Here is a 17,614-nt window from a genome sequence, read left to right on the forward strand (position 1 = left end):
AAGGTTGAGAACCACTGCTCTAAAGAGAAAGCTTGATTAAACATCTGACCTGGTGGAGCAAATTCCAGCTGCACAAAACCCAAATGAGCATCGGCTTCATCTGTGATTTCACTTGATCAGCTTTTGGGGGGTTAGGTGATGATGGCATCTTCCACTGGCTTCACTGATGTTTGCTTTTGGGGTCATAAGAATAGGACCTTGTCTCATCACCAGTAATGACCTTGGGGGAAAACGTCTGGGTCCCTTCAGAGCTGTTCTTTCAAAGCACGGCATATTTCCACTCAACAATTTTTCCTGGTCAGTCAGAACCTGAGGCACAAATTTCACAGCGACCCTTCTCATTCCCAAATCTTCTGTTAAAATTTGCTGAGCTGAGCTCCAAGATAGTCCAGATAACTTCCCTCTCTCTTCAATTATCCATCATTGGTCTTTGAGCACAAGTGCACAAATTCTGTCAACATTTTCATCCATTCTGGAAGTTAACAAGGTTTGTCATCAATCGATATTTCACCTTTTTGGAAACAAGAAAACCACTCATAGACTTTTGAGTTTTTCCCATATTGCTGTCCGTCTAATCTGTGTTCAACATCACAACAGTTTCTGCATCATTTTTTCCTGAGAAGGAAACAAAATGTCATAGATGCACGCTGTTCTGTTAAATCAGCCATCATAAAGGATGAGGTTCAAGCAAAACTGTTTTTTATGAAAAAATTCACTGTAACCAAAGTGAACCTTCCCAGTTGACGCAACTGGGTGCACTAACTCAGAGTGAGTTGCCTAGTACGGAAAAGTAAATACTACGAAAGCTTGGTTACTCCTCTCCCCTCATAAGTACTACCACTTTGATGGGACGTTTTAAAGATTCAATGTGATGTATAGTGTTTAGCTCAATCCTTGCCCTTGAAGGTGAGGGAAAGTGACTACTGGTCAAGGGCATTTTTAGGATGAAATTTTATAATATTGCTGTTATTAGGTGTCATCAAATTGGTTCCTACCAATAGTGACCCTCTGAACAACAGAATGAAACACTGTCTGGGCCTGCACAGTCCTCACAATTGTTCATGTGCTTGAGTCCATTGCTGTAGCCATTGTGTCCATCCACCTCCTTGAGGGCCTTCCTCTTTCTCGCAGCCCCTCTACTTGACCAAGAACGATGTCCTTCTCCAGAGACTGATCTCTCCTGACAACATGTCTTAACTACTAGGTACGATGAAGTCTTACCATCGTTGCCTATAAGGAGCACGCTGGCTGTACTTCTTCCAAGACAGATTTGTTTGTCCTTTTGATAATCCATGTTACTTTCAATATCCTTCAACAGAGCTACAATTTGAATGTATCAATTCTTCTACAGTCTTCCTTATTCAGTGTCCAACTTTTGAATCCAAATGAGGCTATTAAAAATACTGTGACTTGACTCAGGTGCACCTTAGTCCTCAAAGTAACAACCTTGCTTTTCAATACTTTAAAGAGGCCACACGTCCCAGATTTACCCAATACAACCTGTCTTTTGATATCTTGATAGCTGCTCCATGAGCATGGATTGTGGATCCAAGCAAGCTAGGATCCTGACAACTTCATTTGAAATACCAGTGACGTAGCTTCCAGCATCACACAAGCCAGCAATTTTGACAAACTGAGAGTCAAGTTGTGGAAAAATTTATAACAGATACAATATTTTCACATTCATCAACTCTTTATCACGGAATATGTCGTCTTCGGCAACAAGAGCTTCTTCTACTCTGCCCTGGCAGACTACATACCAACTACACGGTCTTGCTTGATGCTCTCTGGACATGCTCCAGGGTTTTATCTATTGCTGGCTTCTAAACCCAAGAGAATCTCTATCAAACTACTTACAAAGCTTATCTCCTCCCATCTTCCAAATTTCTGCTCAAATGTCACTGGTTCAGAGAGGGTATCCCTGATCACCTTAATTAAAAATAAATAAAAGCATCATTTGATCTTTCCTTTCTCTTTTTTTTACTTATGATTTAATTTTTTTCAAAATAAATGGGTTTGCCATTCCACACTTCCTACATTAATTTCAGTTCCCAAGAAGGACCAGCATTATTCCAGGTGCCACCCTCCATGCGTTTGCCCATTATTATTCATCTTCTCTCTTGTCCCTTCCTACTTTTCCTTTTTTCTTTTCAAAATCATTTTATTGGGGGCTTGTACAACTCTTATCACAATCCATACATTCATCCATTGTGTCAAGCACATTTGTACATATGTTGCCATCATCATTCTCTAAACATTTGCGTTCTGCTTAAACCCTTGGTATCAGCTCATTTTCCCCCTCCCTTCCATACCCCCTCCCTCACAAACCTTTGATAATTTAAAATTATCATTCTTTTATCATGTATTACACTATCCGATGTCTCCCTTCACCCACTTTTCTGTTGTCTGTCCTCCAGGGAAGGGGTTATATGTAGATCCTTGTGATCGGTTCCCCCTTTCTACCTCATCTTCCCATTCCCCTCCTGGTATTGCTGCTCTCATTATTGGCGCTGAGGGGTTTATCTGTCCTGGATTCCACGTGTTTCCACTTCTTCTGTGCCAGTGTACATCCTCTGGTCTAGCTGGGTTTGTAAGGTAGAATTGGTACCATGATAGTGGGAGGGAGGGGGGGAGGAAGTATTAAAGAACTAGAGATAATTTGTATGTTTCATCATTGCTACACTGCACCCTGACTGGCTCGTCTCCTCCCCGCAACCATTCTATAGTCCCTTCCTGCTTTTGAGAGTTTCAATCCATAAGCAAATGCTATCCTTTTGATTTCATACAGTTGATTGTTCTAGAGAGTGCATCATCCTTTGATCTTTATCTCCATACCCTGCTTTATTTTTTTCCAAGTACTTACTGATATTTGGCATTATGTTGAATCGCTATTAGTTGATCATCTTTTTTCTGCACTACAAAAGAGCTTCATAAGATAATACATTTTCTTTTGCTCAACTGTCATCTCCTCAGCTCCTGAAAGCATGTCTGATCTACAACAGATGCACAATAAGTCTTTACTGAATGACTTCACTAGAAGATTCCACGTAAGCACCCGAGAAGCTAGCAAGGCTTGCATTTTTTTATTCCCATTTTACAAATAAATAAACAGAGGTGGTAAAACATCTTGAACATCCTTCAGCCAGTAGGTGACATAGGTGGGACTGCTAACCTGACTTATCAGTCTCGGTCCCTAGGTATACTTTCTGTACCACCAAGTGTATTTTCTATTGTCAGCCTCCTTCACCGTCAAGCACCTACTTGAGGATGAGTGTCATTGGAGAGTGTGTCTCTTCGGTAAGAAGGCACAGTAGATGAAGGCGTCAGGAGTAATTTCCTGATGTGGTCTCCACCGGACACAGGTCTTGCCAGAGCAATCCATGAAATTTCTGAGCCCTGGCTCTCAGGTGGGAGCAGGGCACAGAGCACACATGTTTCAGACCGGCTACCAGCAGCCAAAAAGAGGAAGCAATGGATATCAAATTGGGAGAATGTGGGAATAGAGCAGGAAGGAGACTGTTGTAGCCATCTCCAAGGTGAGAGCCAGGCAGGAGAAGTCCAATTACCCTTTCAGAGTAATTTCCTTTCTATAAAAAGGTGATGACTTACTTCATTGCCCCAAGGTTTCCATAAGCCTCCTGGGGACAGCCAAGTCCTCCTGAGGAGGGAAGAGCTCACTGGCACTTCAGTTCCCTGGAGAGGAAAGAAAGTTTGACTTGGTCTTGGGCTGTGTCCCATCCTACTTTCTGACTCACCTGCCCTTTCTGGACCTCGGATCTCTCAACTTTTAATAGACTTCCTGGGCCTACGGGGACTCTAGGGTTTGGTTTGGGGGAGTTATTTAAAGATGATGTCTCGAAAACCAAAAAAACATGTGCTGTAGGTAGCCTTTACATAACATGAACTTTAAATCCTCACAGAAATATTGTGGCACTGGCCTCTTTGAAGCTGAAGAATTAAGGTGCGAGACCAATGGCACGTCAAAACTCATAACTAGGGGTCCTGGTGCTCGAGTGGGTTATGAATTGGACTGCTCAATAGTAGGTCAATGGTTGAAACTGTTGGGTGGGTTAGCTTAGGGGCTGATGCATCCCCAGAGGTCTGAGCTACCGGCCCAAGGAGTGGTATACTGTGTGTGCTCAGAGGTTTAGGCTTCCAGCCAGGAAGGGGAGGTACACCTGGGTGGGCACTGTACCTAGATTGGCCCACATAGGCCAGGTAAATTCATTTCAGCCAATGGGGTTGACCAGAGTCATCCACCATGCCTTCCCGCAGAATTGAAAAAGGCAGAAGCCCGGAGCTGACCATGTGACTTTCCAAGCAGCTTTCAGGCAGGCGGAAGAGGGTGAGGGGCCCTGCGGGTGCCTGTGTAAACCTGAAATTTCTCACTCTCATAAGACTTACATGGATCACAAAGCAGGCTTCAGCGTGAATTCTTTCTCGTGCAGAGCCAAGGACCAAGGTATATCTCTACCCTGAGAGATCTAACAGAACCATTGGCTGCTCTGTGGGAGAAAGATGAGACTTTCTACTCCTGTAAGATTTATAATCTCAGAGACACAAGAGGCAGTGCAGTTCTGTCCTATAGGGCTGCTATGAGTTAGAATCGACTCAATAATATTGAGTTTGGTTCCTTATTTGAGTAAACAACAGTCTTGAGATTATAACCAAGAAATACCCAGACTGTATTTCTTGTCTGCTCCATCAATATAGAGTTAGAAATATATGAGGGTGCTTCAATTATCTCATAGAAAAATTATCTTTTAATTCCATTTTCCCACAAACTTTTCAAGGCCCTTCTTGTCTCTAAAATGTTCAGATTCAGAAATAAGGCTTTGGAGATCATTGAGGTCAATCCTCTCTTTCCCCAATGGAGATTTGAACCAAGAAGAAAGTCACACAACAGGGTAGAAGCAGGATCTCATTAGAACTGTCCATCTCCTTGTGAAATAAAGGATTAAGCACTCAACGACCAAGTGGTGATTCCAAGCCTACCAGAAGTGTCCCAGAAGAAAGACCTGAACATCTAGATTCCAAAAGATCGTTGCCATGGAAACTCTCTGGAGTAGAGCTCTAAGGTAAACACAGAGGGTGGCTATGCATTGGAATGGACTCCACTGGTACTTTAATTAATCCTAGATCAGGACGGGTATGTCTACTGCTCTAGAGTGCGAACCCATGATTGGTGGGGGGGGGGGTCATATTCAATCATCACTGCCCCGTTTGAGAAGAAAATGGGTACCCAGTTGGTCTGAAGGGCAAGAATTCCTAGGAAAAACACTGGATCCCATATTCCAGGGCCTACTGCAGTGCTATCCCCCAGTGGGTATTTCAACTATTTTCAAATAAATGGATGGGCAAATGAATGAGTGAATTTTTAGACCCAATTTGCAATTCTCTCCTAATTCTTAGCACCATTTCACAATGGTTCACACTGACTAGCCACTTTGTCTTTGTTCTTTTTGTTCTGCAAATTATCTGAATTTTCAGGCTGCAGAGAAAGAATCACCAAAGTCTTCAGAAACTTTCCATTCTGCGTCAGTTCCCAGAGACCTCACTAGCTCATCCACCTGGGCAAGTCTCACAACTTTTCTGAAGCTCCTCCCCTACCTTAGGGATAGGAAAATAAAATCTCCAGAGACGTGCTGTCGGGATTAGGGATGTCAATGGACTCAGTACAGGCATACATCTATTTGACATTCACAATATGGAAGCAAGGTTGTCTTTGCCGTCTTCTTCATCATCATGTCCATTTGGCCTTCAGCCTGTAGGAGTTACACTGGGCTATTCGTCTAGAACTTCAATTCTCTTTATAAGTGTCCTTTCAACAGGACAAACAGGTATACTCAGACAACAGTCTACGGAGTGTCTGTGTATGTGCCTGGGTGTGTGTTCAAGTGCATGTTGTTAAAAACCCACCATTTGAGGAGCTGTGATCCATCATAGAGACCTTGACCCACATACACAGAGCTTTCCTTTATTTATGTCGATCTTCACAATAACACTTGAAGAAGATGTTCTTTTCACTTCATAGATGAGAAAAGTGGAGCACCAGAAAGGAGAGGTGGTTGGTCATCACGGGAAGTGGAAGGCCAACAACTATTGTGGTGGACCTACACTCTGGACCCACCTCTGCTAACTCCCGTCATGCACACGTAAGACAGCCATTCCACACACAGATCACAGAGCACACGGAGACTACAGAAACAAGCAGGGCTGGGAAGCAAGCAAAAGGCCCGACTGCAAAACAAGGTTAGAACTGAGGCCATTTCACAAGGGCCAGCTCAACCTCTACAGAGCCTTTGCCACCTCACACTTCTACTTTGCTCTAAAATTTTTCAGTTCCCTGAAAAGCTGAATTAAAAAAAAACAACACTTCACACTTAGATATCAATATGGATTTTAACTTTCCCCCCTTTATCCTGTGACAAGAACCTTCTTAGAACACTTTGTTCTAACAACCCGGAATTCTGGGATGCTCACCCTCCCTGCACTGAAGACAACATAGGTACACAAACAAACGTGGTGAAGAAAGTGATGGTGCCGCATTATCAAATGATACAGCATCTGGGGTCTTAAAGGCTCGAAGTTAAACAAGTAGCCATCTAGCAGAGATGCAACAAGCCCACAAGGAAGAGGCACACCAGCACGTGCGATCATGAGGTGTCAATGGGATCAGGTAACAGGCATCAGAAGACCCAAAACAAGTAAACAAACATATTGTTGAGAATATGGGGGGGGTGTCAGAGCAGAGACCCCAAATGCATCTGTAGATAATGGGACATCCCCTCACAGAAGGGTCGCAAGGAGGGGTGAGCCAACCAGGGTGGATTATAGCACTGATGAAACACACAATATTCCTCTGGTTCATTGAGGCTCCCTCACCCCCCACTATCATGCCCCAAATCTTGCCTTTCACTATGGACTAGACTAGAACATGTACATAGATACAAAAATAGAGCTCATGACACATGGAATCTAGGTCAGATAAACCTCTCAGGAACAGAAATGGGAGTAGTGATACCAGGAGGATAGGGGAATGGTGGCGAGAGGAGGGTGGGGAGAAATTATAGAAGGGAGACAGTGTTGGTATAAACTATGAAAATAATAATAATTTATTATTATAAATGGGGTCATGAAGTGGGAGGCGGATGGAGGGTAAAAAGAGGAGCTGATACCAAGGGCTCAAATAGAAAGTAAATGTTTATGCATAAGCAAATTTGGTGAAGAAAGCTGATGGTGCCCGGCTATCAAAAGATATAGCACCTGGGGGTCTTAAAAACTTGAACATAAACAAGCAGCCATCTAGCTCAGAAGCAACAAAACCCACATGAAGAAGCACACCAGCCTGTGTGATCATGAGGCATTAAAGGAATCAGGTATTAGGCATCAAAGAACAATAAATCATATCATTGTGAATGAGGGGGAGTGCAGATTGGGGACCCAAGACCCATTTGTAGGCAACTGGACATCCCCTTTCAGAAGGATCATGGGGAGGAGTCGAGTCAGTCAGGGTGCAGGGTATCAACGATGAAACATACAACTTTCCTCTATTTCCTAAATGCTTCCTATCCCCACCCCCACTATCATGATCCCAATTCTACCTTTAAAATTCGGCTAGACCAGAACATGTACACTGGTACAGATAGGAACTAGAAACACAGGGAATCCAGGACAGATGATCCCTTCAGGACCAGTGGTGAAAGTGGCTATACCAGGAGGGTGGAGGGAAGGTGGGGTAGAAAGGGGGAACCGATTACAAGGATCTACATATAACCTCCTCCCTGGGGGAAGGACAACAGAAAAGTGAGTGTAGGGAGACATCGGAGAGTGTAAGATATAAAATAATAATAATTTATAAATTATCAAGGGTTCATGAGGGAGGGGGAAGCATGGAGGGAGGGTAAAAAATGAGGAGCTGACACCAAGGGCTCAAGTAGAAAACAAATGTTTTGAGAATGATGATGGCAACAAATATACAAATGTGCTTGACACAGTGGATGGATGTATGGATTGTGATAAGAGTTATATGAGCCCCAATAAATGATTTTTTTAAAAGAAAGTAAATGTTTAGAAAATAGAGATGGCAACATATGTACAAATATGCTTGAGACAATTGATGTATGGATTATTATAAGAGCTGTAACAGGCCCCAATAAAATGATATCAAAAAATGACCTCTTAGAGTAAAGCATAAGGCTATAGCTTCAAGATGTTGTTCATGACAATTTAGCCTTACTTATAACACTAAAAGTATGAGCAAGGAAAGAACAAAAAGTAGATAAACTGGAATTCATCACAATTAAAAAGTTTTGTGCATCAAAGGACTTTATAAACAAAATGAAGAGGAAAGCTTACCAACGGGAGACAATGTTTGAGGACCACACATTTGATAAAGGTTTGCCTTCTAGAGACTAGAAAGAACTACTGTAACTCAAGAAAGAAGACAACACAATTTTATAAATAAGCAAAAGGCATGCATAGACAATTCTCCAATAATAGGGAGATTTGTTTCACCAGCATTAGTTATTAGCGAATTGAAATTTGAAATGACGTTGAGGCATGCCCTTCCCTAGAATGACTATTATCAGAAAGGTGAAAAACAGCCAGTGTTGGCAAGGATGTGGAGAAATGGAAATCCTCACGCATTGCTGCCGAGATTGTAAACTGGTACAGCTGCTGTGGACAATTGGCCCAGCAGTTCCACTCCTATGTGCAAGGTATGATATATGAAAGTAGGAATTCCAACAGCTACTTGTATGCCAATGCGCACTGCAGCCTCATTCACAGGTTGTGGGTCTTCTTTCTATGGAGATGTCATCCATGCTGAAGCCTGCAATCCTTGATCTTCATCAGCAGGTGTTTCAAGTCCTCCTCATTTTCAGCAAGCAAGGTTGTGTCATCTGCCTATCACAGGTTATTAAAAGCTCTCCTCAAATTCTACCGCTGCATTTGTCTTCATATAATCCAACTTCGCTGACATGTTGCTCAACATACAGATTGAATTAGTGTAATAAGAGGATACAACCCTGCCACACACCTTTCCTGATTTTTTTTAAGCCATACAGTACTCCCTTGTTGGGTCAGCACAGCGGCCTCTTGAGCCATGTACAGGTTCCACATGATCACAATGTAGCAATATGGGATTCCCATTCTTGTCAAGGCTACCTATAGTTCCTTAAGGTCCACCTGTTCATAGTAAAGAACACATAAGTAAACATTATTCTGGTATTCTCTGCCAGCATCTGGTAGTTTCAACCAACATCCCTCTGACATCAGCAATGAGCTCCCTAGTCCCACAGCCTCTTCTGAATCCAGCCTGAACCTCTGACAGCTCCCTGTCAGTGTTGTTGTTTGATGGTCAGCAAAACCCCATTTGCATTAATAATATTGTTGATATTAATACTATTTTCTATAATTTTAGCATTCTGTTGGCTCACTTTTCTTTGGATGGATACAAATAGAGATCTAAGCCAGTCATTTGGTCAAGTAGCTGTTTTCCAAAATTTCTAGCATGAGTGATTCCAGCAGTTCATCTGCTTTTCGAAACATTTCAGTTGGTGTTCCATCAATTCCTGGAACCTTGTTTATGGCTAGTGCTTTCGTTGCAGCTTGAACTTCTTCCTTCAGCACCCTTGGTTCTTGCTCAGATGTCACCTGTTGAAATGATGGGACACTGACCAGTTCTTCTTGGTACAGTGGCCGTACTTTTCATTTTCTGTTTATGCTTCTTGCACTGTTCAATATTTTGCCACTAGAATAGTTTGATACTACAACTCGAGGTTGATTTTTTTTCTTTGGCTTTTGGAGTGTTTTTGGTTTTTTTTTCAGGTTAAGATATGTTGAATGTGTTCATCCTTTCTGGTTAACTAACTCTAGGCCTTTTCACATTTCACTATACTTGACCTTGTCTTCTTGAACTGCCATTTGAAATTTTCTGTTCATTTCTTTGGCTATTTCATCTCTTCCATATGCCCTAGCTACTCTGCAATTAAGAGCAGGTTTCAAAGGTAGACTTGAAATAATAAGGGACTCCTGTGACCTTGAGAAATATCACTATTCAGGGAAGGTCTCAAGTGAATATCTATAGGGCAGGGGACAAAGAATAAGCTAAGAGAGGATGTTCACCAGGTCTGGCTTGGGGGAGACACTGGCTCTTTCTACTTAACCAGGGCAGTGACGCCAGTTTCAAATATTATTTTCTAAAGTTATAATTTGCTAAACCAAGCTGTTCATGAACCTTACTTCACAAATTATTACTTTGCTCTTTCAAAGGGCTTCCATAATGAAAACCAGCCCTCCATGAAGCAGACGGAGAATCGGAGCTGGGTCCCACGAGGAAAACATTCTCCCTGGGACTGTAGACGCATGGGCTAGGTTTTATGACCAATGTTAGTTGGACTTTTAGCAAGAAGACAAAGGCCAGCTTATTTAACAACAAAACAAACAACAAATCAACAGTGGCCCAGCTTAGATTTGGACTGAGATCTGCCCTGTCCAAAAATTTAACCCCCACGGTGGCTGGCTCTCTGTTTCATTGACAGACGCTTTGTAACACGGACTCAGTGGGGAAAGATTGGGAGATCCTATATTGGAGTGGCTTCTGGCTACATGTGCATGTTCTAATAAAGTAGGAGAATGCCCTTTTCAGTTTGTTACGGCCTTACCTTGGCGGAAGTGGGGGACAGCCAGATGGACTTGAAGGTGAGGGAGCCCCTGAAACACAGTACTGCATTATTTGAGCCCTACATCTTAATACCGTGCATTTTCATGAGAAGATGTGGTCAGAGCTGCCTTTCATGCTGTGGTGCCAGAAACACCTTTCCCTTGCAATTTTTCACTGATTTCTTAGCAACAAATCGTGTAATGGAAAGAACACTATCTTTCAAGCGAGGCGACATGAGTTCCCGTCCCCCTTTTCCAACTCCATTAGTTGAAAGACCTTCAAACTCATGAGTCTTCATTTCCTTATCCATCAATTAAGCCTGAACATGTTTATTTCCTTGGGTTCCTGTGAGCAGAAAGGAAAATAACAGTTGCAGAATCACTGAGCACTGCATGGTTCCCGGTGCAATGCAGGCAGTGGTTAGTAACTTTCCAGTCTGTTGGGTTGTGAGGCCCACCGTTACAGCAAGGAGGCATTCATCTCACAGAGTTACAAATCTGCAGTTGCAAGACCTCCTCGTGAAGATGTGTCTGCTCCTTGACTGTAAATAGCCAATGTGCCTTTGCTCCCAAAGCTCTAACTTCCAAAGTTCACCAGCTCCAAGAAAAAGAGAACTCAATGAAAGTGATGATCATAACAGATGTGGATAATGGTGTGCTAGAGACTGCGCTTGAGCGTGGAGCCTTGTCAGTAGGGTGTAGGTTTGAGGGTGAATCATATGACCTAGGAAGAAGAGCCAGGAGAGACCACAAGACAGAGCAGAAGAATTGCACCAGTAAGACCATGGGGTGGTAAAGGCAGGATTCCTGGCCTGCACAGGTGAGGGACCATATGACTAAGTGGCTCAGGACAAGAGAATGATTTGGCTGCTGACTGAGAAGAGGTGCTGTTGTGAACAACAGATTGTATCCTTCATGTTTCCTGACCTTGTTCTGTGGTAACCTGTTAGCTTCCCTTATAAACCTCCATAATCATGACTATTGTCTGGGGGTTCTGCCTGGCCAGAACAAGATGATCAAACACAGCGGGAAGAAGAGGGCTGTGGGAAGGATGGTTGATGTCAGAACAGGGTAAAAAAGGATGGAGAATGGAGGCAGGTCTAACTTCTGTCTTGGGCTGGTGTGGAGTCGGATTCTCCTTCTCCTTTCTAAACCAAAGGAGGACAGACATGGCCCTCCCACACCATTTTTGCAGATCTTAGGACAGGAGTCCACAATGCTTCCAGAGGGGAGGAGGGCCGTCAATTCTTCTGAGAAGCCTGACTGAAACTTGTCTAGAATGTGAGAACAAGTCCACAAGGAGTGTCTGAGAGCCACAAGACTGTTATGGTCACCTACACTGCTGACCAGTGAGCCCAGCATCAGCACTGACCCTCCAGGCAGCGAAGCCAGGCAGCCGACCACCTCTGGTGTGCCTTGCAAGGAAAGACTGGTACAGAGGAGGGGAAGGCCTGGCCCACGACTCCAAAGGGTGGGGAGACTGTCTAGAAGTAGCCAAGCAAAGAAAAGACTCAGATAAAAAAGTAACCTTGTGATGGATCTCTACGCATATCTGGATCTGTCATTCCCTTTAGATTAGCTGTCTCTCGAGGTGAATGTGATGGATTGACACAGCGGCTGCAGTGGTGAGATCAGACTTACTAGTAGTGATTGTGGGGCTAGCACAGGATCAGGAAGCATGTGGTGACACATAAAACAGCATGTGGGGGCAGCAAAGGTAGCTGACTAATTAAGAGTGTGAAACAAAAGACTGTCTCATCTCATGCCCATGAAGTACTTGGAACAGGCAAGTGTACTTGGAGAACCAAGTTTGTTAGTGATTACTAAGGGCAGGGCTCAGGAGAAAGGCAGGCTTTCTACTCCCATAAAGAGACACACTCTTGGACACCAAGGCCGTTCTACCCTGTCCTATTGGGTCACTATGAGTCTGGCATTGACTCACTGGTAGTGAGTTTGTTTTGTTTTTTGTTAAGGTAAGAGGGAAGAGAGAGTTAGTGTTTTGGAAGCATTGAATTTCTGTTTATTGTGACGGAAAATTGTAGCAACATTATCAGCAATGATGGAACAATGCAATATAATAGGTGTCACAAAATCGCACACTTTAAGATGTTGAAGTAGCAAGGAGGAGGAGAAGAAGAAGACGAAGAAGAAGATGAAGAAGAGGAGGAGGAGGAGGAGGAAGGAAGGCATGCCAGAATCGAGGGGCAGGTAACATCTCGGGGAGGGGGGCTTTCTCATCTCTTCTGTTCCCATCCAGAATCACTCGCTCCACAAACCATTTCCTCTACACACATCCCACACAGACTGACAATGCCACACGTCTGTGCTTTTTACTAAGGAGATTTTGCGGCATGCCGGTTGTGTTCAGCTGCTTACCAAAAGATTGTGGGAGGGGGGAAATGAGGAGCTGATACCAGGGGCTCAAGTCGAAAACTAATGTTTTGAGAATAATGAGGGTAACAAATGTACAAATGTGCTTGACACAATGGATATATGTATGGATTGTGATAAGAGTTGGATGAGCCCACAATAAAATGATTTTTAAAAACCAAAATAAAAGAACACCAACACTCCATGGGAGACAGATGTGGCAGTCTGCTTCCGTGAAAGATCCACAGCCTTGGGAACTCTGAGAGTTACTGCTAGTCTGTCCTAGAGGCTAGCAATGACTTACATTGACTTGCTGGCAATGGATTTGTGTTTTGTTTGGTTCTGTGCTGTGGCCTGGGTGGTTTCCTCTACCTGGAAGAAGCACTTCACCTCATTCCTTGACCCCTAGCTTTCATTTTCCATGCTGACTAAAATCCTATTCATTTTCCAACACCCAGCTCAAAGGCTGCCTTCTCTAGGAACTCAGCACCCTCTGTTCCTTCTTTTTCTCACCCACAGTGCACTTCTGCTTCTCAGAGCTCACTGCATTCTGATAAAGGGGGATAAAGACAAGACGGCAAAGGGGCCTCTTTTCTTATTTGCAAGATGGGGCTAGTCATAACACCAACCTCACAGATTTAGTGAGTGCAGCAATTGTGGTGAGAGATATGAGCATGCATTGTAATCTGGGAAATAAATACACTTATCATTGTGATCTTTGGTATGATTCCCTTGTTGGGTTTTTTAAAACTGTGGTGAAAATACATACATCAAAAGATTCACTGATACAATGTTTACATGTATCAGCCAATAACATTGATTACATTTTTTATAATATGTCACCACTATTGCTCTCCTTTTAAAAACCACTCCACCACCATTAACACAAACCCAAGGCTCCCCTGCAAAATTTTCCCCTTTGGACATGGGTAGCGGGGGTAACAGGGCACTAACTTACCAAAGAGGAGGCTATTGTTTATGTCTCCACAGGGAAAGAGGGACCAGACTTCAACCGGTTCTCCAAGACGTGAATGCAACATACCGGCAGCATGAAGCAGGGTGCCAATAGAGAGATTTGAGGGGTCGGCCCTAATCCCAACTACATGGACAGCCCCCATTCCTCCCTGGAGAAGAATTCCCTTCAGAGGATAGCACTGAAGCTGCAGCTCAGGGAGAGGGACATGTCTGATCAGAGCCCACAGGAGTAAATGAAGGGGGAGGAAGAGAGAGTGGAGCACATCCTGGCAACCAAGCCCTGAGGATAATATTCCTGCTTAGAGTAGCCAATGCACAGAGAAGGCCATAGGGCCTGCCACACTATGAGACACAATGTCCCTCATGACCCATAGTGCTACGGGAACAAGGCTGGAAACACAGTATGGGAATTATGCCCAATCTGACCCCACCACACTGACATGAAACACTAAGGGTATGCAACAGAACAGCAGGGGGAGCAGACCAACGAAGTCCCCAGTGAACAGACTTTTGGGCCTGGGCATGGTACCCCATCATTCTCTACTGGAAAACACTCCTAAAGGTCAACAAACAGACCTTGAACTATTTACAGACTTTTCTCCTTTTTTGTCCTTGTTTTTTGTTGTTGCTTTGTTTTCTTTTGTTTTCCTCTGCTTGTTTTTTGTGCATATTATTATCCCTGCAGGTCTATCTAGATAAGGTAGGTGGGATAAACAATCTGAGGAGAAAACAACAGGATTGATGGCTCCAGGGAGATATGGGAGACAGGGAAATGGGGGTGAGGGATGGGGGAAGGAAGAGGGTATAAACAAACCCAGGGACAAGAGAACAACAAGTGATCCAAAATCATTAGCAAGGAGGGTGTTGCAGGCTTGGTAGGGCTTGATCAAAGACAACGTAACTGGGAGGAATTACTAAAACCAAATTGAAGACTGAATATGATAGTGGTATAAAAGGAAATAGAATAAAGAATTAGTAGCAAAGGACATTTATGGAAGTTTAAGTACAGGCATGTACATATACAAATATATTTATGCATGGTGATGGGGAAATAGATCTATGACCATATATTTATAGGTTTAGTATTAAGGTAGCAGATGGACATTGGGCCTCTACTCAAGTACTCCCTCAATGCAAGGACGCTTTGTTCTATTAGACTGGCATTCCATGATGCTCACCTTCCCAAAATGATCGTTGAAGACAAAGCAGGTGCATAACCAAACGTGAAGAGAGCTGATGGTGCCAATGCACAGAGAGGACCATATGGCCGGCCCTACTATGAGACACGACACTCCTCACTGACCCATGGCCCTACAGGGGAAAACACTGGAGACACAGTGTGGAAATTGTGCCCAATCTGACCCCACCACACTGAGGCAAAACACTAAGTACGTGCAACAGAACAGCAAGGGAAGCAGAGCAAGGAAGTCCCCAGGGAAGACCAAAAACAGACTTTGAGGACAGGGCATGGCACTCTATCAGATTTGACCAGAAAACTCTCATAAAGGTCAAAAGCAGATGTTGAACTGTTTACAGGTTTTTTAAATTAATCGTTTAATTAGGGACTCAAACAACTCTAATCACAATCCATACATACATCAATTGTGTAAAGCACATTTGTACATTCATTGTTATTTTGTTTTCTTTTGTTACTTTGTTTTGCTCTGTCTTGTTTTTGTGCATATTATTATCTCTGCAGGTCTATCTAGGTAAGATAGGCGGGACAAACAGTCTGGAGGAGAAAAGAATGAATTGATGGTACTGGAGGAACTTGGGAGAGGGGAAGGCAGGGGAAAGCAAGTGGGTGTTAACAAACCCAGGGACAAGGGAACAACAAGTGATTCAAAATCGATAGTAAGGAGGGTGTAGGAGGCCTGGTAGGGCTTCATCAAGGGCAATGTAATCAAGAAGAATTACTGAAATTCAAATGAAGGCTGAGCATGATAGCGGGACAAGAGGAAAGTAAAAGATACAGAGGAAAGAGCAAGGAAGCAAAGGGCATCTATAGAGGTCTAAGTACAGGCATGTACATATGCAAATATATTTATATATGACAGTGGGGAAAAACATATATGCGCATACATTTATAGGTTTAGTATTAAGGCAGCAGATGGACATTGGACCTCTACTCAAGTAATCCCTCAATACAAGAACACTTTGTTCTATTAACCTTGCATTCCATGATGCTCACCTTCCTAACAGGATAGCTGAAGACAAAGAGGGTGCATAAGCAAATGTGGTGAAGAAAGTTGATGGTGCCCAGCTATCAAAAGATATAGTGTCTGGGGTCTTAAAGGCTTGAAGGTAAACAAGCAGCTATCTAGCTGAGAAGCAACAAAGCCCACATGGAAGAAGCACACCAGCCTGTGTGATCACGAGTTGTCCATAGGATCAGGTATCAGATATCAAAGAACAAAAAAAAAAAAATCACATCATCATAAATGAGGGGGAGTGTGGAGTGGAGACCCAGAACCCATCTGTGGGCAACTGGACTTCCCCTTACAGAAGGGTTGTGGGGAGGAGACAAGCCAGTCAGGGTGCAGTATAGCAACGAAGAAACATACAACTTTCCTCTAGCTCTTTAATGCTTCCGCCCCTGCGCTACCATGATCCTAATTCTACCTTAAAAAATCAGCTAATCAGAAAGTACACTGATGCAGATAAGACCTGGAAACACAGGGAATCTAGGACAGATAAACCCCTTGGGACCAATGAGAATTGAGATGCCAGGAGGGTAAGAGAAAGGTGGGGGATGAAAGGGCGAACCAAACACGTGGATCTATATATAACCCCCTCCCTGGGGGGACAGACAACAGAAAAGTGGGTGTAGAAAATATCACATTGTAAGACATGAAAAAATAATAATTTATAAATTATCAAGGTTTTATGAGGGAGGGAGGGTGTGAGAAGGAGGGGGGATGAGGAACTGATACCAATGGCTCACGTAGAAAGAAAACGTTTTGAAAATGATGATGGCAACAAATGTACAAATGTGCTCGACACAATGGATGTCTGTGTGGATTGTGATGAGTTGTATGAGCCCCAAATAAAATGATTAATTTTGTTTCCTTTTTACCCGCTTTCCCAGCTCTAGTAACCAATACCAAAATTTAGTTTCTTTATATGTATCTATTTCATACACGTTAAACCACTCGGTATTTGCCCTTTTGCAACTGATTTAATTCACTCAACATAATGCGCTGTGGCATACAGAACTCCGTTACACTTGATGGCTGCATACGCTTCCATGGTATGTATCATGCATTGCTTATCCATTCACCTGTTGGAGTGCAATTCAATGTTTTCCATGAAGCTGTGTTTAAGTTCCAGGCAAGCCCATTCTGACTCATATCTATAGTATAGACAACAGACAAAGTTTTGGCCTAATGAAAGTGATTAAAAATTATGATGAATGAAGGACTGTGTGAACAACTGAATGAATTTAGCCAAAGTCAAGAAACAGGAAAGAAGGCTCCTCTGAATATGAGAATGACTTCCCCCACCAATAAACTCAGACTTCCCCGATACCCTTTCTCCTGATACCTGCCTTATCCCTTCCTAGTAGCCATCGCAATGTACGTTGCCCATTTGTGTGTTCGTTGGT

General features: G+C 43.2%; 1 protein-coding gene across 8 annotated transcripts in view; it reads right to left on the reverse strand.

Moving 5' to 3' along the window:
* Positions 1-17,614, reverse strand: part of ASTN2 (astrotactin 2) — a 1,111,474-nt gene that overhangs the window by 106,911 nt on the left and 986,949 nt on the right. The window lies entirely within an intron of this gene.

The sequence above is a fragment of the Tenrec ecaudatus genome, chromosome 10 (genome assembly GCF_050624435.1).
Source record: "Tenrec ecaudatus isolate mTenEca1 chromosome 10, mTenEca1.hap1, whole genome shotgun sequence".
In the NCBI taxonomy this organism is placed as follows: Eukaryota; Metazoa; Chordata; class Mammalia; order Afrosoricida; family Tenrecidae; genus Tenrec; species Tenrec ecaudatus.